The sequence below is a fragment of the Drosophila sulfurigaster genome, chromosome X (assembly GCF_023558435.1).
Source record: "Drosophila sulfurigaster albostrigata strain 15112-1811.04 chromosome X, ASM2355843v2, whole genome shotgun sequence".
NCBI classification, from domain to species: Eukaryota; Metazoa; Arthropoda; class Insecta; order Diptera; family Drosophilidae; genus Drosophila; species Drosophila sulfurigaster.
The window spans coordinates 20221650-20247609 of NC_084885.1; the positions used below are offsets into that span (position 1 = coordinate 20221650).

At 32.1% G+C, this 25960-nt stretch overlaps 1 protein-coding gene across 3 annotated transcripts in view; it reads left to right on the top strand.

Moving 5' to 3' along the window:
* The first annotated feature begins 7097 nt into the window (after positions 1-7097).
* Positions 7098-25960, top strand: part of LOC133847768 (ras-related protein Ral-a) — a 28805-nt gene continuing 9942 nt past the window's right edge. Inside the window, exon 1 of one of the 3 annotated variants that reach the window (XM_062282986.1) lies at positions 7098-7315. The gene's annotated coding sequence lies outside the window, so the exon portion shown is untranslated. Of the gene's footprint in view, positions 7320-25960 lie in introns of all 3 variants that reach the window. The other 2 variants (XM_062282984.1, XM_062282983.1) reach the window with 2 other exon arrangements.

Genomic DNA, 25960 nt, shown 5'->3' on the forward strand with positions numbered 1-25960 from the left:
CCTTCTCTTTAACTTTTTTGCACACAATTTAGTTATTTTCTTTTTCACAAATTTGCATTTTTCACTTGTTTTACTTGTTTTGTTCGCTACTTCTATGCTTTTCTGTTTTTTTGTTTATTTCACTATTTTGCAACAACAAAAAATCAAAAAAAAAAAAAAAACAAAGAAACACGCACCGTATAAAAAATGAATTTCTTAGTTTTCAATTTGCAATTCTCACAAAGCTCTCACGCGCTCTCTCTCTCTCGCTCGTTCGTTCGCACACAGACACACACACACACAAGTCACGCGTAAGCTAGAGAATAGCGACAACAACAACAACGAATGGATAACAACTCAAAGTCGAACTCGAACTCGAACTGAAACTCCATTGAAGCGTGGCAATCAACTGAAAAAACAGTGAAAAACTGCATGCACTTCGGGCTGGGAAAATTGTGAGAAACGCCGGCGACGCGACTGCGACGCTAACTGCGAAATAGCGACGCCGTCGTCGCAGTCGCTGTCTCGCGGCTGCAAAAAGCAAAAAACAAATTGTAGCAGCAAACATTGCTTTAGAGGCGAACGTTGTGCTCTTGTTGTTGTTGTTGTTGCTGCAAAATTGCATCAAAAGAAACAAAAAAAAAGGGAAAAGGAGCAAGAGAGCTGCCGGGCGCAGCTTCGTGTTTTTCTCTTTTGTGCTTAGCCATTTTCCGGGCTCTGCCTTTTGGCCCGATCTTCGTAATCAATTTTTGTTGGTGGTTCGGTTTTTTTTTTCTCGGTTTAACAGAGACAAGAACCAGCGAGTAAAAGGCGCGGCGATAATTCTTATCAGACAAATGAATGAGCTAAAAATATATACAGTGTATATTCCATAACCATCATAAATCTGTTTGCCTTACGCTCAATGAAAAGCTCATAAAAATACAACAACAACAACAACAACAAAAAAACAGCAGCGTCCACTTGACGCGTTGCTACGGCAACAACAGCGCAACTACAATAACAACAAAAAATAATACAACTGATTAACCATAAAAACGAATGCGAGACAAAAGCCAAACAGCCGCTAACAAGCCGGCTGCCATAAACTCACACACACACACAAACACGCACTCACAAATATAGGCAAAGCTAAAGAGCGAACGCGAGAGCGAGAGCAACGTTGTGAGCACAGCGAGAGAGGGAGAGAGAAAAAGCTGCAGACACGCAAAGCGACGCGGCGACGTCGCTGTCAATGTTAAAATGGCTGCCAACAGCAGCGACCTACGACTACAACAGAAAACAGCAGCCGAAGCACTGTGTGTGTGTGTTTGTAGCTGTGTTTTGCTTTTTCGCATTAGCCGGCAAAACGTCACTGTTAATAACATGCGGAAGCCGAGATACCGCAGATACCTTTTCCTTGTCTTCTGCTGACGCTGACGCAGCTGCCACCGCTGCTGCTGTTATTGTTGTGTAGAAGAGATGTTGACAGGCGCAGGGCAATTAAATGTTATGTTATGCTATGTTAGAAATATGCATGTATGTATGTATGTACATCATATATTTGATGATTCGAGTCTGTGGTAATATTTGGGATGCTATCGTTGATATCAAACGCATGTGTGTGCGGTGTGTGTGTGTATCAACATTTACACTACAATTTGCGTTAATTTGCAAATTGAGTGAAACAATTTTTAAACGCCTGTATGAGGCGCACAGCAATCCAGCAGCAACGATATCTTCAACTGTTAACATCAGCGTGCATAACAGAAAAATGTTTGTTAACATGCCACCGATTCGTTGCACAGTGGATAAGAGTTGCACAAAACGCCATTAAAAAAAAAAAGTGTCAATTGTTGAATATTAAGGAAAAATATGAGAAACTTTTGTGAATTCAGATATTTTACGCAAATCACTCGTAGAATTGCATACTTTGAAAGCTGCCTTAAATATACAAATGAAAAATAAAAATTAAAGAAAATGAAGTGTATGACATTTGAAATGCAATTGAAAAAATCAGTTTGGAAATTAAGTATTGATTATTATTATTATTGTTTTTTTTTTTGTGTTTTATCGACTATTTAGCTTTTAAGCCTATATTTAGGGTTGATTTTTCATTGTTTTTTTTTTTTTAATATAAATTTGTTTCCCCTAAATATGTTAAGTTTATTCTCTTCTCTGGTAAAATTTAAATCTTGGTAAAAATACAAGAAATTAATTAGAGCACAGTTTTATCACAATTTATCATTAAAGGTTTATGCTTTTCAATGCGAGTTGAGTCTTGGCATGTTTTTCACCATGCTCACCTCACCTCAACTCCCCATTCTCAACCCAAAAAGCATAGACGCAAATGCTGAAGCCAACGTTGACGTTGCTGTCGCTGCCGCTGCCGCAGTCGCCGTCACCAACGACGACAACGTCGCGCTTATCAGCTGTTCTGTTGCTTTCATTTCTTCAGGCAACCACAGAGACGTGGCAGACCCAGAGAACACAGAACCAGCCTAGCCTAGGCGCAAAAGAGCGACAAAGAGTGCGAGCGAGAGAGGGAGACAGAGGGAGAGATGGTTGGGCGCACTGTGTGCAAAGTGTATGCGATATGGGGCGAAAAAGGCGTGGTGGTGTGATACAGCGAAATGTAGGAGGAGGAAGGTGAGGAGGTGGAGGAGAAGTTAGTTGGTTTGGTTTGGTTTCGCTTCGCAAATGTTTTGGGGTAGGGGGCCAAGTGCAAATGTTTCCTCTGTGTGTGTGTGTAAAACTGTATATACTACTTGCTGCGTTCTTTGTGCAAACTGCAATGTTATGTATTGACTATGTGTGTGTGTGTGTGTATGTTTGGTGTATGCCACGACTTGTCACGAGGCAACAACAACAACAACTACAACCAACTTGCATGTGTAAGTGGAGCTATTCATTCTGAAGTATGCAACGCACACACACACACACACACACACTTGCATACACTTATATACTCCTATGTACACACACACACACGCAGCAATGTGTATGTGTATTGGCAGCTTTCTTTTGCCCGCACATCTTTTGTACGCTAATTTATTTGCTTATGCTCTGCTTCGTCGTGTATTTCTTTTCTTCTCGCTGCCTTCGCTTTGTTCACAAATCTTAGGAGAGCAGCAGCAACAACAACAACTACAACAACATAGCAAAAGCAGTGCAAAGAAAAGGGCGAAACACATACAAAAAAAAAAAACTATGGGAAAAGCATCTTCTTCATCTTCCTTCCATCTTTCATTTTCTGCACAAGAGACCTTCACTCTCTTTCTCGCTCTCTCCCCAACAACAACATCAACATCAACAACAACATGTATTATAAAGTTTAAGTTGTGTGTTGCTGACAATTCCAAAGTGCAATAACCGTTTGGCCTGGCCTGGCTTTTAACCCACGTTAGCCGTTAAAAACAGCTCGAAGCTAATCACAAATAAAATGTTTCTAGCCGTATTTTAATTTTTAATTTTATTATGTTCGCATTTTTCTATGATTATGATTTATTTATCTATTTTTGATTTAGGTTTTTTTTATTATTATATATTATTAGGTTTTTTTATTATTATAATCACAATCGAAATATAAACATTTTTAAGTTCAATTTATTTATTCACCAACTTTTGATAATAAGAAAATTTTGTGAATAGTTTAAAATTACATGGTGAAGTCGTTTTAAATTTCAAAAACTTTCAGTTTCGTTTTTGAATATTAGAGCAAAATAAGTATGCCTCAAAATTAATAAAGTTTTCATATTTTTTTATTTTAATTAATATTAGATCAAAATAAATAAACCTCCAAAATAAAAAACTTCTGATTTTTATCTAGTTTCCCCTTTCCATCAAATAAACACGTTTATAAGTTGTATAACTTTAATTAATTTTTTCACTCTCCTCTCGTTTTTGTTTTTTGTTTTTGTTAATTTTAATAATTTATATTTTAATATATATTTTTGGCGCTTACCCTGACTCCGATGAAACGCGCCTCGAGCAGCTCCTGTTTCCGGGGATTTAGCGATGTTTGAAAGTGATCCATTTTTACTCCTTTTGCTTGGGTTCAATTGTCCGATTTTTTTGTAGTGTGTTGTTTGTTGTTTTTGTTGATTCGATTCTCAATTTTATTCAAGAAAATGTGTGTTTAATTTTCTGCTCCTTGCTCTTTGGTTTAGCAATTAAAGTTGCTATGTTTTGTTCTAGTTTTAGTGCAATTAACTTGCCCAGGAACGGCAACAGCAACAACAATTGTCAGTGCCATGACGATTTGTTGGCATATTAGCTAAAAATTTGTAGTTGATTCTCATTAGAATTATTCGACAAATTAATTTAGGGCGGTGTTTCAAAAAAAAATATACAAAAAGCATTGAAATTTAAATAATCTTATAAAGTTTGCATAATATTATTAATATTTATTTTAAATAAAAATACCAATACAAAATTGATCCTTTTTTAACATATCTAATTATTAAAAATTATTAACGTATATAATATAATTGTTACTACTTATAAATAAATTCAATAGGTCGTTATTTCCAGTTTATTTTATTATTATTATTTAACATTTTAGAATTAGAATTTATTTTTAAACTTTTGGTTTGTCAAATAATAATAATAATATTTTTATATTACTTACTTTTTAATTAAAAAACAGTTGAATTTAATAAAAATTTGCATGTTGCGTCGCTGCTGCCAATTGGAATACGTTCACAAATTCCGATTGGAAAATTGCGATACTAGCCAAACTAGGGTTAAAATTGTTCAGTTCAATACAAATGCCAAAATAATCGAATGTTACGCAAATATTTTGATCAATTATCAATGCCGGCTAAATAACATTGCATTTAGCATAAGCAAAAGCATTTCAGTACTCTATTTTTATTTATTATTATGTCAATTGGAACAATGTGTATTTATTCAATACATACACACACACACACACAACATAACACACACACATACGGTTGTAGAGTTTGTATTCGTATGTAGATGCTTTTGCTGCTGCTTCTTCTTCTTTTTGCTTTGCTTTGCTTTTGCTCGCCGGTCAATTTTGTTGTTTTGTGTTTCTTCTCTTGTACATTTTCATTCGTTTAAGTTTTAGTTGCGCTGCCACAAAAAAAAAAATTGAGTACACTTGCCGTTTTTTTCTCTCTTCTCTTCTCCTTTTTTAATAAAATTTATTTTATTGTTGACAGACAAATATGGGGGATCAAAAAAATAATAAAAAAAAATAGAAGTACTGCAACAAACACTTTTTTTTATCTTTCACTAAAGTAGTAGCTTTTCGCTCTCTCAATGCTTCTTTTCGCAGACGCTCTGGATTCGCGTTTTTCTTTGCTTGGCGACGTTTTTTTTTCGCAAATGCTGCGAGGTTAAGTTTTGTCTTTTTGCTTTTTACTTTGCAGCTGCTGCAGTTCGTTTGCCGTTTGGAGAGGAGCAAAGCTTTTGTATTATCATCAAGCTTAACTAATAACGAAACAAAACAATAAAAAAAATTATCCGATTAGCAACAATTTATGCTGCTGGCTGCACACGCACTTAGCACAATTTGGGTTTTTTCTTTGAGTTGATTTTCAATGTTGTTTTTTTATATTTTGTGTCACAATAAAAAAATTTTTTGCAGAAGCTCCACAAACGCGTCGCGTTGCAAAAATGTGCTAAAAAATGCGCTCAGCTGTCGTAAGGGCTGGCTGAATAAATATTTATCTATCGATAACAATCGTGTGGCCGCTGCACGAAATGTACCCAGTAAACTCTTCATAAAAGCTTTATCGATAACTGAAAATAAATTTGAACTTTATATTTAGTTTAACCGTTTTTGGTGCTGAATTCTCAATTTATTATAAATGCATTTATTACCAAACTTTTAGGTAATTAATATGTGAAATTTGGGTGCTATTTTAATGAATAAAATATACATAGCAGCGAATCAGCTGATCTGTAACAGTAGCGATTAATTGTACGGCTCGATAAATGTTAACTAACGAGGTTAGCATGGAAAGGGGCTGTAACTTTAAAAGCTCTATGCGATTATATTTCAGCAAAATGCTCAGGCTATTAAAATATATATTTCAATATAAATATAATCAGTGCCAATATTTAACATAGAAATTACTACTGCGCTTGAAAGTTTAAAATTAAATTAATGTTATCAGAAGTTAAGTTAAATTGATATATTATTAAAGTAATGCAAATAATAATAACGAAATCTTATTGCAAATTTATTTAAATACTATAAAAAATAAAAGTGTGAATACGGTATTAATATATATGGTCCCATTGCTTAACGTCCAACAAATTCAAATTAGTTGCAGCCATTTTTGGTGCTTGCAACCTATCACGTATGTATGATTCAGTAATACAAAAAATAAAAATATATTTGTTATTTATTAATATGTTAAAATATTCATTAAACTGTATTATGCCGTCATTTATAAGAATAATAATACCTTTTACATTGCAATGTAATGTAATAGTATTATATTCTATTTTATCTTCTGAATTTACACACATTTATATCATTTCGAACTATTTGATATTCTAAGCCGAATTAATTTAATAACTATTGATATTGAAGTTTTTCTTAAGGCATACAAAGTATTTACAGTTGTAATAACCAATACTTTAACATTTTGCTGTAATGTTAATAATATGAATGGAAATTTAAATGACAGCTTACTTAAAAACTAATAAAAAAAAAACCCTGAAAAATATAAAAAATTTTTACTAAATGAAAAATAAATTGTTTATACTATATTTGAAATTTTAATTGTTAAATGAGATTTTTACAAAAATGTAACTATTGTTGACACTGCGCGATTAGAAACAGATAAATACGGCTCCTAATAACAGAGTTGCTCCAGTTCAAGTGAATCACTTGAACAACAATTTGGTTCTTAACGAAATAACGGAACAAAATTGAATTCAATTTGTCGTTAATTTAAATTAATTCATAAATATATTTCCTTACTAAAGTGTTACATTTAAAATTGTAAACTATACAAATTATAATTCATTTAAAGTCTGCTAGTTCATTTGAACAAATACCTGAAAATGTTTTTGGTATTTGGTATTTTGTATTGCGCAGGTTTGATTTCCAACCAACCGTGGTATATTTAGTAATGCAACTTACGGTCACACGGCATACAACTCTATTCAGTTCATTTTCGGTTTTTGTGCGCAGCGAGTTAACAATATTATCAATATCGAGGCGTTCCGACATTCAATTATAAACATAATTCCACAGTAAAAAGACGCGCTGCCAAAAGAATACAAAAAACGCATAAGTGAGCTGCGAACAATACAAAAAACAAAGTGCACACAACGAGCAGAAGGCGGCTATACACAAAGTGATTACGAATTTGTATGTTTTCATTGCATTTCTCGCCCCTTTAAATATAAGAGTATTTTTTTAAACGTTTTTTTTTATGTTGCTGACTGACCTTTTTGTTGTTGTTGTGTTGTATATTGTGTTATTTACCAAGTGTGTGTAATTCTACTCTTTGAATTTGTTGTTCACTCTTTTTTTTTGCGAACGCGTCATCGTTGAGTTGAAGAAGAAAGAAAATACGCCAAAAAACGGCACAAAGTTTGCGCTCGATTTGGTTTATAGGGTTTTTTTTTGGTGTGCGTGCCGTGTGTTTGGCTGTATATGTGTGTGAATGCTTGTGTGTGTGGTAGCTGCTGTACTATAATTGATTAATTGCTCAGAGCGTCCTGTCTGCCCAACATCAACAACAAGAAAATTTAGCAAAAGCCGCCAAAAGGCGAACGATCTCAGCAGACGATGCAGCAGCAACGGCGTCATAGTCGGCGTCAAAGAAAGTGCGGCCTAGCTGCTTGTCTCTGTGTGTGTGTGTGTGTGTGCTCAGTGTGTGTACGAAGCAAAAGGCAAAAAAAAAACCAAGCCCAATGCATATGCTTGTGTGTATTTATTTGTTGCTGCCTCTGTCGCAGTCACTGCTTATAACGGGCGCCGCATGGCGCATAGCAAAAGTGAAATTTCTACTCGGGTTTCTTTATTATTTAAATTCAACAAAAAAAAAATAAAATTTGTTTTTTTCGGTTTGCTGCTGTTTGCCATTCTTTGTATGCGTATAATTTGCATTGTTGTTTTGTAGTCATTGTCGGTGTTGTTGCTTCATTGTCAGTGGCAACGCCTCTGCTCTGCTTTCTGCCCTCTTCTCTCTCTTGTCATTCAAAATTGTTGCTGACTTTTTTTATCAACGCTATCAGCGGAAACATTTTTGCGCCGCACCCCGCTTGACCTTATTCTACTCACACAGACGCAACAACATCACACGCATACAGAGAGGTACTTACACATTCACGCACGCAGAGGAAGCTGTCGGACACATACGCACACACACACACACACACAGTGCGTAGCTCCACTTTATGCAGTGCAATCCGCCCTCTGACGTCGGCGTCGCTGCTTTTGTCGTTTTTGTCGCCCATCGTTTTGTGTTCACATCTCACCCGCATTCGTTTTGCGCGCTGCGAATGAAGTTGACTCATTCTCTCGCTATGCGCATTCCATGTTCACATTTTTATACTATCTTTCTCTCTCTCTCTGGCGGTCGCACGGTCTATGCGTTGCGCTCTATTCACATGTTCTTCTTTCATAGTTTCTTTTTTTTTTGCATAGTCGATCACTCGTCCACTTTATCTACTTTCAATAAAAAAAAAAACAAAAACTTAATTACAATTGCATAGAGTTTAGCTTTTTTTACAATGATTACAAAACAAAATGATTTAAATCGATCGCAATTATCATTTGGAAATAATGACAATAGTTCTTATCACCCGCATATTAAAACAAGTTCAAGTTCAGTTTGAATTTTCTTATCTGCCCAGACTTGTGAGTTTTTAATGCTTAAATATCAGTCTTTATTATTTTTGTCACTCGAAGAGATTGATAAAAAAATGAAGTTTCTGTGATAGAAATGTAATTGTGGAAAGCAGTGTAATAAATTTATCTATAAATATTGTTCTATAATCAGTTTGTTGTGGTTTTAAGATAACTCTTCTTTTCATCATTATATTTCTCTTAGTTATTATATATTTTTTATGGGATTTCTATAGTATTGAACATGATGATCTATATTTCTGTAGAGTAATAAATGGATTAATTGTATAGAAGGATTTATAATCTAAATAAAAAGAGATTTACAATCTGTTGCTGAAACTTAAATTGAGAGCAAAATGTTGGAATTGGAATGAAATATTTAAAGAAAACTTATCAATCCACTTACAGGGTATCTTCAAGTGCAGTCCAGCACAATAGTTGTGTTCTAAGCCCCCATGATGAAAAACTGTGTCAAAATATTATGCGTTCCAAGATGATATTATATTGATTTTCGATTTGCATTTTGCGCTTAACGCTTTTTGTCGCCTTTGTTTCTGGTCATGTGGACTCGGCTTTTGATTTTCAGGTCTCGTGATAAGCGTTCATTTGTTGCTATTCTATTGGGCCAAATGTTCGGTTTCCTAATTTATTTTATTTTAGTGCTAACAACAAGAGCAACAACAATTGCAAATTTAAATATTTCGCATCTATTGTGTGTCTCTCTTTCGCTCTCGTTCGCAATGACGTGAGAATGAATGTAAATGTTGAAATCAACAATAATGATAATTATAATGATTATTTATAATGATGATGATGACACAATTTTCGTGTTGCTTTTGCATCGTCGTTTTCCGTATTCTTCATTTAAGTAAGCTACACTTTATAATTCTGCTTGTCTCTCTGTCAAATGATTTCCAAGTTATCGTCTCTCTCTCTCTCTCTCTCTATTTATCTCTATCTCCGTTTCTCTGTTTGCTGTCTCTGACCTGTCAAAGCTTCTTTCGAGCCATTTTGGTGCGCGCCGAAGCTGAACTAGCCTAATTTATAGCCATCAAGCTGCGATTTGTGCCAATTTCTTGACGCCGTCTTCCTCATTCTATCCACAGCGACAGAGGCCCTATTAAAAAAGTACAATAAAACCGAAAGAAAAACTATAATGAATAGTAGAAACCCAGTTAGCTTTAAAAGTGAACAACAGTTTGATTGTTTCCTGCACGTATAACTGTCCAACAACAACACAAAAAAAAAACCCATTTACATCTGGTAAAACAATCTCAAGTTGAACTATGCAATTTAAAATGTTATCGCACAGTTTATGCAGCTGAAATTTTCAGCATTTTAGCACGAATTTAGAGCTAAATAACTGAGTTTATCTTTTGTCTTTAAGACTTTATACATTAGCGAAACTTAAGATAACCGTTATCTCATATTATAATGGGCAGAAATAGGCTAATTTTGAAAGATCGTGAATACATATTCATTTGAGTTTGTGAAATTTTAGATAGAGATAGAGAATTTACAAACCAAACCATTTTATTTACTGAAAATAAATTCAAAATTCAGAATTTTTTCTAAAATGAAACTATACTAAAATCCTCAAAATAACATTATTATATTGCCTATCTTGATTATTTCTGTTCAATGTATTTTTTTTTTTAACAAATTTTAATCATAATGTATTTGAATCTTTCTAGATACCACCAACTTAATTAAATGATACGAAGTTTATTACACTTACATTTTCAAAGAATTTGTCTACATCGTTGTATTGCGACAATCAGATCAAAAGTACAATTAACGAATAATTCCCATTGAAAGCTTTTGTCTTGAGTTTCCCATGCGAGATCTTGTCAAAAGCTTCAGATCTTTAGGCTTGCGCAGTTTTTCAAGTTGCCCCCAAAGATCGTGTTAAGAAAGTGTGTATTGTAAGCGATATAGCGTATATATATATATATACCTACATTATCTGCGCTTGTATTTGGCACGTCTCTTTCATCTTATCTTACAGAGAGATCTTTAGCTCTCACAGCTCTCTCTCCCTCTCTCTCTCTTTCTATTTTGCTCTCTGTCAGTTGACTAGGTTTTAATTAAAGTTACTGGTCTGGCAACACTTCCCACGCTTAGATGTGAAAAATCACGTTATCTTTAGGGCAAAAAATTCCACTTGCTTGGAGCCTACAACACAATTTGGCTCGCCTTGAACTTGGGCTAATAAAACGTATGTGTGTGTGTGTGTGTGTGTGTGTGCGTAGAAAGTTGGGCGACATTTGAAACCAGTTTTGCGTGCTCATCCTCATCTCAAAAAAAAGATGTCTCTATTAATAGCGACAATGATGCAAAAACTAGAGATGAGCAAATGTCGCGCAAGTGCGAATAGTTCAAAAAACAGCAAACAGAATAAAGCGAGCTTCAAAGCTTCCAAAAGCTGTTTAGCATAAAGTGTGCATTGTTTTCGTTGTTGTTGTTGTTGCTGCTGCTTTGGGCTGCCACTTGACATTGAAAGTCGCAGCGACGCGACGCGACGCAACGCAGCGCTGCGCATCAGAGCACGCGACTGCGCAGCTGGCAGCACGAAACGAATTCGAATTCGAATTCGCCGCACACGAAATATTTTTGCCTTGCCGTGAGTCACGCGCATTCAACGGCTTTCGTATCTTCCTCCGCCTCCCCCCCACTTCAAATTTTTTTTCTTCTTTTTTTTTTGGTTTGTCACAACTGAGTGCACAGCAAAGTAAAGTAGAAAAAAAAACACGAAGCAAAATAGCTGGAAAAAAGCAGGCAAAAAAAAAGACAGCAAGCATTAACAGTTAACAAAACGCAAAAGCAATAAGCAAAACGAGAAACATTTTCGTGTTGATCTTCTGATTCTCTCCCTCTCCCTCTCTCTCTGTCTCTCTCTCTCTCTCCTACTTCTGCTTCTTACGCAGTGTCAAATGTGGCCACAATGCATAGAAGAGGGGGTTGCCACACATGCCACCAACATTGCTTAGGCAAAACGCACGTTTTAAATGGAATGCAAAAAAATAATTAAGAAAATCAGAAAAAAACAAAAAAAGAAAAAGAGAATTCTCCGATAATAACCAGTTTCGAAATGTCTAATGTCGCTAACGGGTGGAATTGGAATTCCATAGAGATCGGGCAATAATGCAAAATCGAAACCGTTTTCAACACTCTTCCAACGGGACTGCGTGGAGCTAAGCTTCAGCTGGGTTAAGTCGGTATTGCCCATGTTATTATTGCAAAAATATCCTCGATATCGTATTACAGAAGTCGCTAGTAAAACATTTTCAATTCAGATTCGTTATTAGCTTATCTTAAGTTTTAATCCATTTCAAAGGAAATGTTTGGAAGTCTCTAGAAACTTTTCCAATTTTCCTTCAAGTTTTAATCTGTATACAACTAAATAAAGCTGAAGGCCTTTGTAGCCATTGCTTTACCAATAATAGTTAGTATTCATTTTAATTGTAGCTAACATTTTTAAATAAATAAATTTTAATTTATTTACTTTTCAACTAGACAATTTGTTAGTCTTTTTATAAGTAAATTTTAACTCTGTAATTTATAACAATTTAAATCAAATTTATTTTTACAAAGTATTTTACAAGAGATACTGGGTTAAATTTAAAAATAGGAAATTTTCTTTCTTAACATAAGAACTTTCCAATTATTAGAACTTTAATAGTTATATTATTAAATGATATTCCATTTATTATATGTATTATATTCATTCATTTGCTTTACTATAACATTATTTCTTATTTATATAATATCTACTGGCTACTGAAATGTTTGAGAACCAGCATTGACTGCAAAAAACATGTTTCTAATGGTTGGTTAACAACATTTCGAGTTCGAGTTTGCTGGTCACCTTGGAATTTGATAAACGATCGGGGAACTCCAGACATTGAGATTGTGACGCATTCAATTGGTTATCACAAAATATGAATAGAAATGATCTATCATCAATCTCGTCGTCACGCTTCTCCAACAACAGCAATAACATAACCTCAAATGTTGCTTGTGAAACTATGGAACGATGAAACTATGTGTGTTAGCTGAACTCTGGGTCACAGATGCTTACAAATAATGATTAGCAAAAACATTGTAATCTGTCTGGCATTTACAAAAGAGAAAAAGAGGTGTAGACACAGTTAGAGAAGTGTTCTCATCATAAAGATGATCAACAGGTGGGCGTGTCACAAGTGCCACTAATGAATGACAAGACGCATTCTCTCTCTCTCTCTCTCTCTCTCTCTTTTTAACACACAACATGGCAGCTGCTTGTTCCATCTCTCCGCATCTCCTCAGTTAACTAATGGATGCATTTTTGTTCACAACTACTCGCCTTGAAGATTGTGGCAAGATTCACACACACACACACACACACCTAACATAATCGCTGTGAGGCAGCAACAATAACAAATGTCGACGACAACTGGCAAATGGGGTGCATCATAAAGTGAAGCATAGAATAACCAGATGCAGGCCATAGGCAAACTTCGAATACTCTTTAAACTGCTCGATGTATTTCTTTTTAAATTGTGAAGCCTTTGCTAATCGATTTGACATGGCTGTCTATCAAACAATAACCATGAGTATTCAAATTAAAATTTTACTTATTCAACTACTTTTCATGTTATATTGCTGAACTAATTGTGAAGCTACTTTGAAATTTAACGCTGGAAAATGTGTTCAATAGGAAACTCTTCACTATTTTAAATTTCTTTGTTTAGTTTAGGTATCTCCTTTTCAACTACTTTCTGTTTGGGCGCTGAACCATTTTTGAAACCAATTGCAAACATAGTTTAAAAAGGAACCATGCTTGAACCATTTTGGAATCTGCTTTCAATTTAAAACTTTACTCCTTCAACCTTATGAATTTTGTTTCATGAAATATCAACAAATTTAGTTTCTCATTTTCAACTACTTTTTGTTAGGGTGTTGAACCAATTTTGAAACCAATTGCAAACAAGTTGAACCACTTTTAAGCTGTAGCTTGAACCAATTTGGAATCTATTTTCTTTGTTCAGTTTAGTTTTCTTCATTTCAACTACTTTCTGGTTGGGCGCTGAACCATTTTTGAAACTAATTGCAAACATAGTTTAAAAAGGAACCAGGCTTGAACCATTTTGGAATCAGTTTTCCATTTAAAACTATTCACTCTTACAGCTTCATGAAAATATAGTTTTTTCTTTTTAACTACCTTTTTTTTAGGGTGTTGAACCAATTGTGAAATCAATTGCAAATAAAGTTTTAACAAGTTGAACCATTTTTAAGCTATAGCTTGAACCACTTTGAATTCTCTCTTTAATTGAGAACTTTTAACTATTACGGTTTTCTTCTTTTATATTTAAAAATTTGATATTTTCTCTTCGACTAGTTTTTTGCTAGGATACTGAACCACTTTTTGAACCAATTTAAAACTTAGTTTCAACCATTTTTTAAACCAAAGCTTGCAAAACTTCATAAAAACATTTTAAAACTACTTTTCTATGTTGTTTATTTTCTATTTCTAAACACTGAATTATTAGTGCTTGAAACCATAGTTTAAACCGGTTTTTAGCGAAGCGCTTAGAACCATATTTCGAAACCAATTCAAAAACCAGTTCGAAAATACTTCAAAGTCGTTTGCAAAATGTTCGCAAATGGCATTTCACAACTCTAACTGAAGAATACCAACAGTTTTATGACGCTGAACCGCTTTGTTGGAACTGGTTCGTTGAATTACAAATTACAAATTCTGAATTGTGAATTCCGATTGCGCCAGCTGCATTAAGTATGCATAATATTTATATAGAGTTCAGAAGCAGATGCAATGCTGCGTATGAAGAAGTTGTAAGTTGTGGAATGTGTCTGCAATGTTGTTGTTGTTGTTGTTGTTGTTTGTGGCATGGCAATTAAGATGTTAATGGATCATCATTGCCTTGTGTCTTCTTCCACCTACACACACGCGTCTGCTCCCCTATATATACTATATATACATATAAATATATCAACATAATGCCGGTTTATTGAACTTAATCTTGGCGGAAGTAAAGCGCAAAGCAAAAAAAATGCACTTCTTCTTGGCATGTTGTGGAGTGCAACGTTGTGGCAGCAATTGCTGCAGTTGCAGTTGTTGTTGTTGTTGTTGTTGTTGTTGTTGCTGTTGTAAACACTGAAAATGGCGCAGCGCAAAATAAAATGCAGCTCCAAAGTGCCGACATCGTTAAGAAAAAAACAAACTCAGAGACAGCAGCAGCAGCAGCAGCCCACTGGCAATTGTCAAATACGCGGAAAAGAAAAAGTAAAACGGTGTTAAAACAATAACATAAAAAACAAACTGTGGCGCATATAAAGAAAAAGGAAATTTTGTTGCCACTTTGGAGGTGTGGCAAAGCATTTTGCTGCAAATGACAAAATGCTGTTATATTGTTGGCTCCAGCAGCAAATATGTGTTGCTGTAAAAGAAACTTGACAGATCGCTCTGCAAATGGCAATACTTGATGAAAAACTATTTCTCAGCAAAATCAAAATAAGACAAAAAGCAACATTTACGCTATTAATTAAAAGCTTCGAACATATTTTCGCGGAAAACGGAAAATTCGCAAGACTAGATGATTAAATCTTGTTCCAGTTGGTAAAAGTTTTTTGATACGGGCAAATTTTACGTTTTCTACTTGAACAGACAAATTAATGAAAAATAAATAAAAAAAATACAACAATGAACATCATATTCATATTCATATTCATATTCATTCATATATCATTATATATAAATATAATTCAAAAATCACAGATCACTATAAATGGTGTAGTGTGAAGAACCTTTTAGATTTATTAGATTTGTTAATGATATATTCATATGTATGCATATTGAGCCATACAGATATATAAATTGTATATGCCACACCCTTTACCTCACATCAAAATAAAGTCTATTAATGTATAAGAACAATAAGTGTGCTGAGGTCTGGTTAAATTTAATTCTCTTTGCCGTAAAAACGGACAAAATGAACATTGCATTAAATGTTTGCAAGAACAGCAAGATTAGCTTTAGTTATTAATTAATAATAGCACTTATCTTAGCTGCACGCTTCTCAAATAACAATTGTATTTATTTAAATTCTATTTTACTCTTTTGAGATTCGAATGTCCCAAAAGCCAGCTCTTTTTCTGTAAATTAAATTTAATACTTTATAAATTAAATACTATTTAATACTTTATAAATTTTAATTTAATTTTTTTTTTTCATTTTATTTATAAGATTTTGTTTACATTTATTTACCTTTTTTCATTAGTGTATTATTTATTTTATTTTATTCAAATAACAAATCTAAAAACCATTTGTTTTTTAAGCATTTATTTTTTGTCTGATTTTATTTTATTGTATTCTAATTCATTTTATTCAAATGACGAATCTTAAAATCCATTATTCTTATTTTATTCATTTTAATTTTGTTTTATTTTATTGTATTTTAATTTAAAAAAAAACGAATCTTAAAATCAATTATTCTTAAGCATTTATTTATTTGATTCATTTTAATTTTTTAATTTTTCTCTTTTATTTTATTGTATGCTAATCTAATTCGTTTTTTTTAGTTACATTAAAAAAATAACAATTATCTTTATTTTATTTAGTTTATTCATGTTTTAATTTTCTTATTTCTTTTGTTTTATCTAAATAAGAAATCCAAAATAACAATTACATTTATTTTATTATTATATGTATTATATTTATTATTATTTTATTTATTATTTTATTTTATTTATTATTTTTTCTTTATTATTACCTTATTTAATATTATTTTATTTAATTTTTTATTATTTTTTTTTATTTTATGTACTTATATTTTTATTTATTTTTTTTCTCTATTATTATTTTATTTACTTTTGTATGTATTAGTTTTTTTTTTTCGTTTTATTTATTTATTTGATATTTTTTTTATTATTATTTTCTTTAATTTTTTATGTATTATTTTTTTCCTTTTATTTATTTTGTTTGTTTATTCCAACATTTTTTATGTGAGATTTCTATTCAATGTATTTTATTTTGTATATTTTATTCCATTCATTTTATATTTTGATATTTCATTTATTTCTATATTTTCATTCCTTGCACTTGAAGCTGTTGTTAGATTTGAAATCGATATTCAATTTGAATAATTGAGCGCGTATGACGCGTGTGGCTCTGATTTTTGTTTTTGGGGGTCCAGACAAACTGGCACTAACTGTAACTAACTGCTAACTATTGGAATTGTTGCGTCAAGGTTACAAACCAATCGTCGCCGTCTGCTGCCAACGAAACGAAACGAAACAGAAACAGAAACTGAAACAGAAACGAGAAGCGCAACGCAACAAAAACGCAACGCGCAACTAAAAATAAAAAAAGCCATTAATTTAACAGTTAGCTAACTAACAAACTGAAACCGTTGTGTGAGGAATGAGAAATAGTAGAAGAGTCGGAATAAAAGCAACAACAACAACTAACTAACTAACACACACGCAACACACAAATTTGCGGCGAATTCGGAGAGTTGAGCCAAAGTGAAGCGAAGAGATTTCAATTGTGCTAAAAGTTGACTGCACTTTGTGATTCTTCTTCTTCTCCTCCTCCTTCTGCTTCTCCTTCTTCGTCTTCTTGAAGCGCGTTCAACTGACCCTGAGGGTTGATTGCTGTGCATGCTCTGAACACCTTCAACCCATGTTTTCTCCCTCTTCTCCCTCGCCGTCCACCCACGCCTTTTACGCTCGAGTGCGTTGCGAGTGACGTCATCCGTGCAACCACCGAAAAAAATAATAATAATAAAGGAAAATGAAAAAATCACATGGCGAACTCAAAAGAAACTTTAAACGAGCTCACAAAATTATGAGTAATAAATAAGCGAGCATTTAATTGAGCTGCTTGCAAATACATGTTGTACATAAAGTCAAACTATATATAGATATAGTCTTATACATCTCTGCAGACTCACTCGAGTACTTCATAAATTTTGGCAATAACTACAACAACAACAACAACTGCTAAGACTAGAACTAGAATTTTTGGTTTGGTTAGCCAAAAGTCTGTTTAAAATCAATTTCGAGCAAATAAATTCATTTGGTGTCTGGGGTCTGGTCGATATTTGGCTAGTCGTTTTCAATATTATGGCAAACACAAGTCGAGAGGAGAATTCCACAATTCGAACTGTGCATGCTCTTTCTTTTTATTTCTTCTTATTTTCTAAATGGTTCTTAAGTTTGATTATTTTCTTATATTTTGTCAATTCTTCTTTCAATTTAAAAAGTTACGAATTAATTTCGACATTTTCTGAAGATTTTTTTTTTTGAGATTTATTTTTAATTTTAGTTTGCTCTTCACCTTTTTTTGTCAAGAATTCTTTTAAATAGATTTTCATTTAAAAGTTACAATTGAATTTTAATTTTACTTAGGTTTGCTTATTTGTTTTTTTCTTTTTCAAGAATACTTATAGATTTGTTTTATATATTCTTTATTTATTTATAATCTATCTATCTAAATATAATAAGTAATTTTTTTGAAATTTTAAAGGTGAATTTTCATTTTAAAGTTTGCTTAAGTCGCTTTTCCAAAATCTGATTATATTCTTCTTTTTTTATTTTTAAAGTTACACATTATTTTCGAAACTTTGTGAAGTTTGCTTATTTTTCTCATTTTTTGTCAGAAATAATTAGAATTTTGTATATAAAAATTGATTAATTTCGAAATTTTTTATGCTTCATTTTTAAGAATTTTGAGAGACGAATTTCAATTTAAAAATTTTGCAAATTAATTTTCAAATTTTCTTAAAAGTTTCCTTATTTTTATAATTATGTTTAAGAATTTTAGATAATTGATAATTTAGAAAAACCTTTTGAAATGTTCTTAAATTTGTTTATTTTTAAGAACTTTTATTTATTTGAGATCCATATATTTTCTTTTTCTTTGAAACTTGATTTGAAAAAGCTGAACATATTTTAAAATGCGCATAAATACATAAATGAATTTTAAATTTTGCCAAGTTTGTGCTATGTATATATATATTTAGGAGTACTTAGAGATGAGTTAAAAAATCTTTACATATTTTACGATGAATGTCATTTGTTTTTCAGTCTGTTATTTTGATATAATATAAAAATACATTTTTGTATTAATTACTGAAAAATACGAAAAATATACCATACACCGATCCCAAGCTTAAGAACCAAGAAAATGAATCTTTATAATAGCCAAAGTTGTTCTTCAATTTCTTAAGTTTACTCTTCGCTGTTTCACTTTTGGCATTTGTGCCAAAACAAATATTGAAAATTCATTTAGAGACTGAGTAAATTTAATTAACATATAACAGTTGCTGGCAGCAAAAATATGCAAAGTTTAAATTTTCTCGCTTCTTAATTCAATTAAAGAAGATGATTCTGAAGAATAAATAGAAGAAAAGAATATTAAATATGAAAGCTCATTTAAAGAAATGGAAAAACCATTGCGATTATAAATTTCTGCTGCAAAATTAAAAGTTTCTCGCTACCTTATTCAATTAAAGAATATTATTCTAAATAATAGAAAGAAAAAGAGAAGAAAATTTCGTTTTCTAAAGGAATTTCAATAGTTCAATTTCTGCTGCAAATTTCAAATTTTCTCGCTACCTTATTTAAAGAAGATAATTCTAAACAAGAATATTAAATATAAAGCTCATTAAAAAAAAGCGAAAAACATTAAAATTTCCTTCTCTAAAGGAATTTCTCGCTATCTTTAGATAAAGATGATTCTATACAATAGATAAACATAATTATATTAAATATAAACCTAATTTAAAGAAAAGCGAAAAACATTTCAATTTCTTTCTCTAAAGGAATTTCAATAGTTTCAAATTTTCTCGCTTCCTTATTTAATTAAAGAAGATGATTCTAAACAATAGATGGTTCTAAAAGTATATTAAATATAAAGCCCATTTAAAGAAAAGCGAAAAACATTTCAATTTCGTTCCCTAAAGGAATTTCGATTGTTAAATTGATGCTCGTGTTCGTTAATAGCATCAAAGTACTCGCAACTATTTCGGATTGCGAATGATATTAGCTTAGACTAGCTTCGCTGTCTGTTTCTCTGTTTGTCTGTCTGTCTGTCTGTCCGTCTGTCTGTCAGTCTGTCAGCATGCCACAATGACGTCATCTCAGTTTTTCCTGCGTACGGTAAAAATGAATTTCCGCAAACAAACAAATGGCAAAAATAGAGTTCTGCTCTCAGTTCTTTTCTTTTCTTCTATTCTCGCTCGATGAAAAGCGAACGCAAACAGACAAAATGCTGATGGAAAGGGTGAAGGGGGAAAAATGATTTTTCTTTTGTTTAGAAATTACCTCTGAATTTTGTTTTTTGTATATATCATTTGTTTGTTCTTTTTGTTGCTGTATTTTTCTTTCAGTGTTATTCTTTTATTCACCTTTTTTTTTTATTTTATTTTTGATTTTGTTAATCTTCACAAACAAATTTGCAACGTGGTATTTCGATCGTTCTTGAGATCAACGCATCATTTTTTTTTTTTTTTTGATGATTTTGGGTGAAAACATTAAAAATAATATGCGTTTGTGTGTGTGTGTGTCGTAAAAATGTGTGTAAGCCACATGAAATTATTTATTATGCTTATTAAAATGGCATAAAGCTGGGAAAATGCCTCGTTAAAATCTACGAAAAAATAATTATAATAATATTGCTATGCGCTGACCATGAATTGCAACTTTATAATTTGGCCATGTGCCAAATCATCATCAGCGTAACTTTATAATTTTCTAATAAAGTTCAGTTTCGAGCTGAAATAAAGTCAAATTTCCAAAGCTTGTAAACTTTGCTTAATTGAGCAGAAATTACAATTGTTTTAAACGCTGCATTTTTACTTGCTTCAATCACTATTTTTCTATATTTTTTTTTTTATATATTTCTTTATTTATATTTATATTTTTTTCTTAGCAATTTTGTTGCTTTAATAACTTTTTATTTTATATAATTTTCTTACTATTTTTGCTTTTGTTTTATGTATATTTTTCTTAGCCTGTTTTTTTTTATTTTTCATACAATTTTTGTTATCTTTTTTCTATATTTTTCTTACAATTTTTGTAATTTTTTTCTATATTTTTCTTACCATTTTCCCTATTTTTCTTTGCTTCAAAATAATTGCTTGCATTGCATTACAAATGGCAATTTGAAAGCTTGGCCTTGGCCCACACACACACACACACACCTAAGAAAAAAAGAAAGAAAAACAAACGAAAAAAGTACAACTGAAATTTAGTTTTTAGAAAATGTTCAAGCTAAAAAGTTCAGTTAATGAAATTCGTGCGTCAGAAGAAATACAAAAATATATTTGCTGGGTTTTGACTACACAATACCCTGTAATTCAAATGCAGTCTTGCAAAAAATTTCTAATGAAAGTGAAACATATTGAATTTGCTATTAGTAAATTTTCCAGCTAAAAAGTTTAATTAATTCAGAAATTCGTTCGTCAAAAATACAAGCGAATATTGTAGTTTTTGATTTCAAAACGAAAATTAAGCAAATTTAATTTGGTATTAAATTGGTTACTTAGTTTAAGTAAACTGAAAGTTCAATTAATGGAATTCGTGCAGCTATTAGACTGTAGAATACCCTGTAACAAAGTTACACTGTTCTTATGGAATTGAAATTATAGCAAATTTAATTTGGTATTAAATTCAGTTCTTTACACTTTATATACCCTCTTGTTCTGCATATTTCGAGGGTACAAAAAGTAACAATAAACATTCAAAATTCGTAGAAATCAATAAAAAAGCATCAGCAGCAAAAAACAAATATAATTTTCGGAGCTAATGTCAAATGCAAAAGAATCTGAAGCAAAAAGAAAGTATATTATTACGAGTATTACATTATAATATACAAAATAGAGGAAATATAATATATATTTCTTATATAGCAAAAGAAACAAAAAATGAAGAAATAAAGTAACAAATATGTACTTAATATAATTCACTTAGCTCCTATTAATGTTTTTAGTATAAATCGTGGGCAGACAGAAACAAAAAATAAAAACAAAAAGCAAAAGAAGAAAGAAATAAATAAAATATCGTTGTGCGAAGGAAAGATAATCAAAAATTGATTTCATTAGTTCGTAATTGCATTTGAAGCGAGTGGATGTGTGTGCGTGTGTGTGATCTATGTATATGTGTGTGTGTGTGTGTGTGTGTGTGTGGGATGGGTGTGAGTCAATGAGTGTGCCGGCGCTTTGAATTTAGCTGCAACTTTTCAATTAATTTTCCTGTCGTTTCACGCTGCGTATGAGTAACGTGCAATCTTGGCTAAAAATATTGCCTTTTTGCTGTAGTTTATTGTTGTTATTCGTGTTCTGCTTGCTATTTATATATCTTTATACAGAGCAAGAGAGAGAGGAAGAGAGAGAGAGAGAGATAATGGACAGTCGCATGCAATCATATCAATCACTTGTAAATGAAGTGATAACTGCCATCATAACTATGTTTTCAATTGTATCTGTAACTTTGTGCGCTTCGCTTCGCTTGGATTGCATAACACACAGGTTGTTTATATCAATATTGAATGCTGAGATTAACTTTTCAATAATTGATACAAAACGTGTTCTAATCTTAATTGCTTAATGATAACTTGAATTTGATTGCCATATTTTTAGTGCAAAACAAAAGTTCTAAGCAACTTCCTGCGTCTGTTTGATTAGCTAAAAGTGTGGAAATTAAAAGCAATTGGAGTTTTATAATATCTAGATGGTTTACAGATCTTTTTAACCATCATGGAATCTATAAATTGCTTAGTTGTGTGTTCGATTTAAAAATACTTTAACCATCGATAGAATATATAGATAGATAACATATATATAAATCGCAGAGTTTTGTTAACTTTTGACTTCAATCGCTAATTTTTACAATCATGAAATGAATTGAAATTTCTTTCTACTTTCTTTTTTGTGTGAAATATATCCATGTAAATTGCTAAGCTAAATTTTCGTTTAAATATTCGATTTTCGACATTTAATTGATTCTTTCTTGTTCAAAGATCGAAGCTATTTTTAACTGCGATCGTAAAACTCGTAACTAAAATGAAATAAATAAATTTCTCTGCCTTTGTTTTAAGTTTAACTGCAATCGTTTATTTTCTACAAATATTAAAAACATTTCGTTTAAATTTAACATTTAACTTTTCGTTTCTTCCATTTTGTGTTAAAGTTTTAAATTTTAGTTTTAATACTCTGTTAAATTTGTTATTTAAAGCTGATTCCAAAACTTAACTTCATTCTTTTCTTTCAAATGTTATAGCTAAAACTTTTGTTTTTAGCTGTTTAGAACGTTCAAAATTTGTCAACACTTTTAGCGTTTTTTTTTTGTTTTAGAGTATTTCAACTTCTGCTCGATGAAGTTGTTGTTAGTTTTAACGACTTGTTGTTGTTGTTGTTGCTGTTGGCGTGACTGTTAATTCAATTGAGAGTTGGGCGTGGGAGTTTTTGTTATTTCTTTTTGGCGTGTGTGTGTGTTTGTGATTTTCTTTTGTTTTGTGTTTGTTTCGAGTCTATTGATTGACGCGCTCGTTTGCCGCGATTACTCATACGCCGCGTGGCACTCAACGAGTTGTGTTTGCTGTTGGTGTTCTTGTTGCTGTTGCTGTTGCTTTTTGTACTTGTTGCGCACGTTATTTTATTTGACAGCTGCTGTTTTTCGTTTTCAATTCCCGGGCGCGTCGCCATTGGGAAACAGCAACAACAACAACAATAACAATAACGAAACCAAAACGATACTCATCTTATGTGGCAACAACAACTACAACTACAACAAAAACAATTCAAGTTCACTTTGCGTTACACTGCGCTCATAATATTTCTGGGTCAGTTGCGGTTACCAATACTTCTCATGTTTGCAATGCGGTTAAGTTTTTTGCTCTTTTGCTTTTCAAAAATAAGTCGAAGTCGTTTGTTGGTTAAACACTCTGCGCAATAGTATCATTTCAAATAAGTTGCAATAGTTGTTGCTGATTACATTACATTCGAGCACTTTGGGTGCTTTGGGCGCTATGAATCAGCTTCGAATCAACTCAGAAACTGTTTTCGCATTTCCGTTGCCATTTTGACAAATTCCCTGCTTAACAATTGAGGCTTGTTTACTGACATATTATTCATACAATTCTGTCTGATAACAAACAACAATGATTCAAACGTTGCCGTAATTATATTTTCAAAGGGGTGAAAGCATTTATTAATTATACGTTTTTCTAAAGCCAAACTTTGAGCTATATCAAATTGCTTTAAAGAGCTTACAAATGATTCAATCGTTGCCTCAATTATTGGTATTTTTAAAGGGTGAACTATCGAGTGTACTATCGGCACAATCGATTGTATTAACGATGTTTTAGAGATGGCGCAATCTATCGATAGTTCTTCACTTCTAATGCGTATATTTGAAGGTGAATGTGTTTGGCAAAAAATCTATTAATTGAATGTATTTCTTTTGTTGTAAAAAAGCTTCATTTCGAACTATATTAAAATTTCACATGATTTAACTCGTGACATAATTATTTGTAATAAAACTATCGATGACACTAACGATGTTTTGTAAATTACTATCGATGATTTCGTTTGAATTTTATCTCCGTTTCTAATGCGTATTTCTCAAAATTTCAAAATTTGACTTTATTGAACATAATTCATTTTTCTCTTAGAAGTATCCACGAATGAAATAATTAAGATTGAAAAGAATTGAAGACGATTTTACTTCTTTGTAAATCGATCCCTTGTTTATTTCTTTATCGCACAGTTGTCACTCAGTCTTTTAAACGAATGTATTATGTGAACTTAACGATGGCACTGGCGATAGTTTATAGATTACTATCGTCGACTATTGATTGCGTTTACTATCGATAGTTGCGCTAAATTTAGGTAGAAACATTTTTAATAAATGTATGTGATATAAAGCCTTTCGTTCTTTGACATTAATATACACTTCATTTATTTTGGCTTTAGAAATATCTTCAATGAAATAACTTATATTTGTATGATTTCATAGTATTTATTACATTTCAATATATTTATTTTCGATTGATCAAAATTGAAAGTGAAGACGATTTTACGTCTTTGTAACTCGAACTTTTGTTTGTTTTGTACATTGATCGATAGTTTAGAGATTACTATCGATTGAGCCTACTATCGATATTCGGACGAAATGCTTTTTGACAGAAATATATTGAATTTGTAGCAAAACATTTTGTACTTTGACTTTAATATTAACATATTTATTTTACCCTTAAAAATATGTTCGAAGATTTGAAATTATGATTTCATAGAATTTATTAAACTGAAATTGAAGACAATTTGACGTGTTTGTAACTCGAACTCTTGTTTATTGTCACTCAGCCTTTTAATCGCATTATGCATTATGCGTATCGAATGAACATTTAATATTATGCCGCGTCTCTGACTGACTGATGAATGAGTGAATGAATGAACGAATGCATATACATTTGATAATTTGTTGAGCTGTTGCGCGCTTTGGCAGCCATCCAAATGACCACGTGGCCAACAAATACATATACACAGACATATATAGAAAATATATATATGTGTGTGTATATATATATGTAATTTCACTCCTTAATTTATTGCAATCGATGGTGGACGGGACGGTCACAAAAGGCTAATTGCGAATGGCTTGGCGGCTTCATTTTGGCCAGCTCTGCATTATGCTACCCGTATTTTACTCTTTGAGTTTTCCCTCTTCTTCTTCTTCGCCGTTGTACCCGCTTTGTTGTGTGTGTGTAAAAGTTCATTCAACCTTTTTTTTTATGCTTCATTTGTCGATTTGCGCGCAAAGTGGCCAAAGCAGAAAACAAGCCAAGCTTTTTATGCAGCAATACAAAAAATAGTTGCCGTCAGTTAACTGTTTTGTTATACCATAAGCCAAATGAGTAATGCCAACAAGTAGTCGTAGTACTCACAATCATCAAGCACATTCACAATGCAAACACTCTATGACGAACACAATTCACAAATAAAACGAACAACAATAAAATGTCGTGTATGTAGAACATTTGACAATTGGAGAGCGAAAGTGAAAGAGAGACAGAGAGAGAGAGAGAGAGAGAGAGAAATTTATGCAGATCATTTATTAATAAACAACTTTTACTGCTCCATAATCAAAGATTGGAAC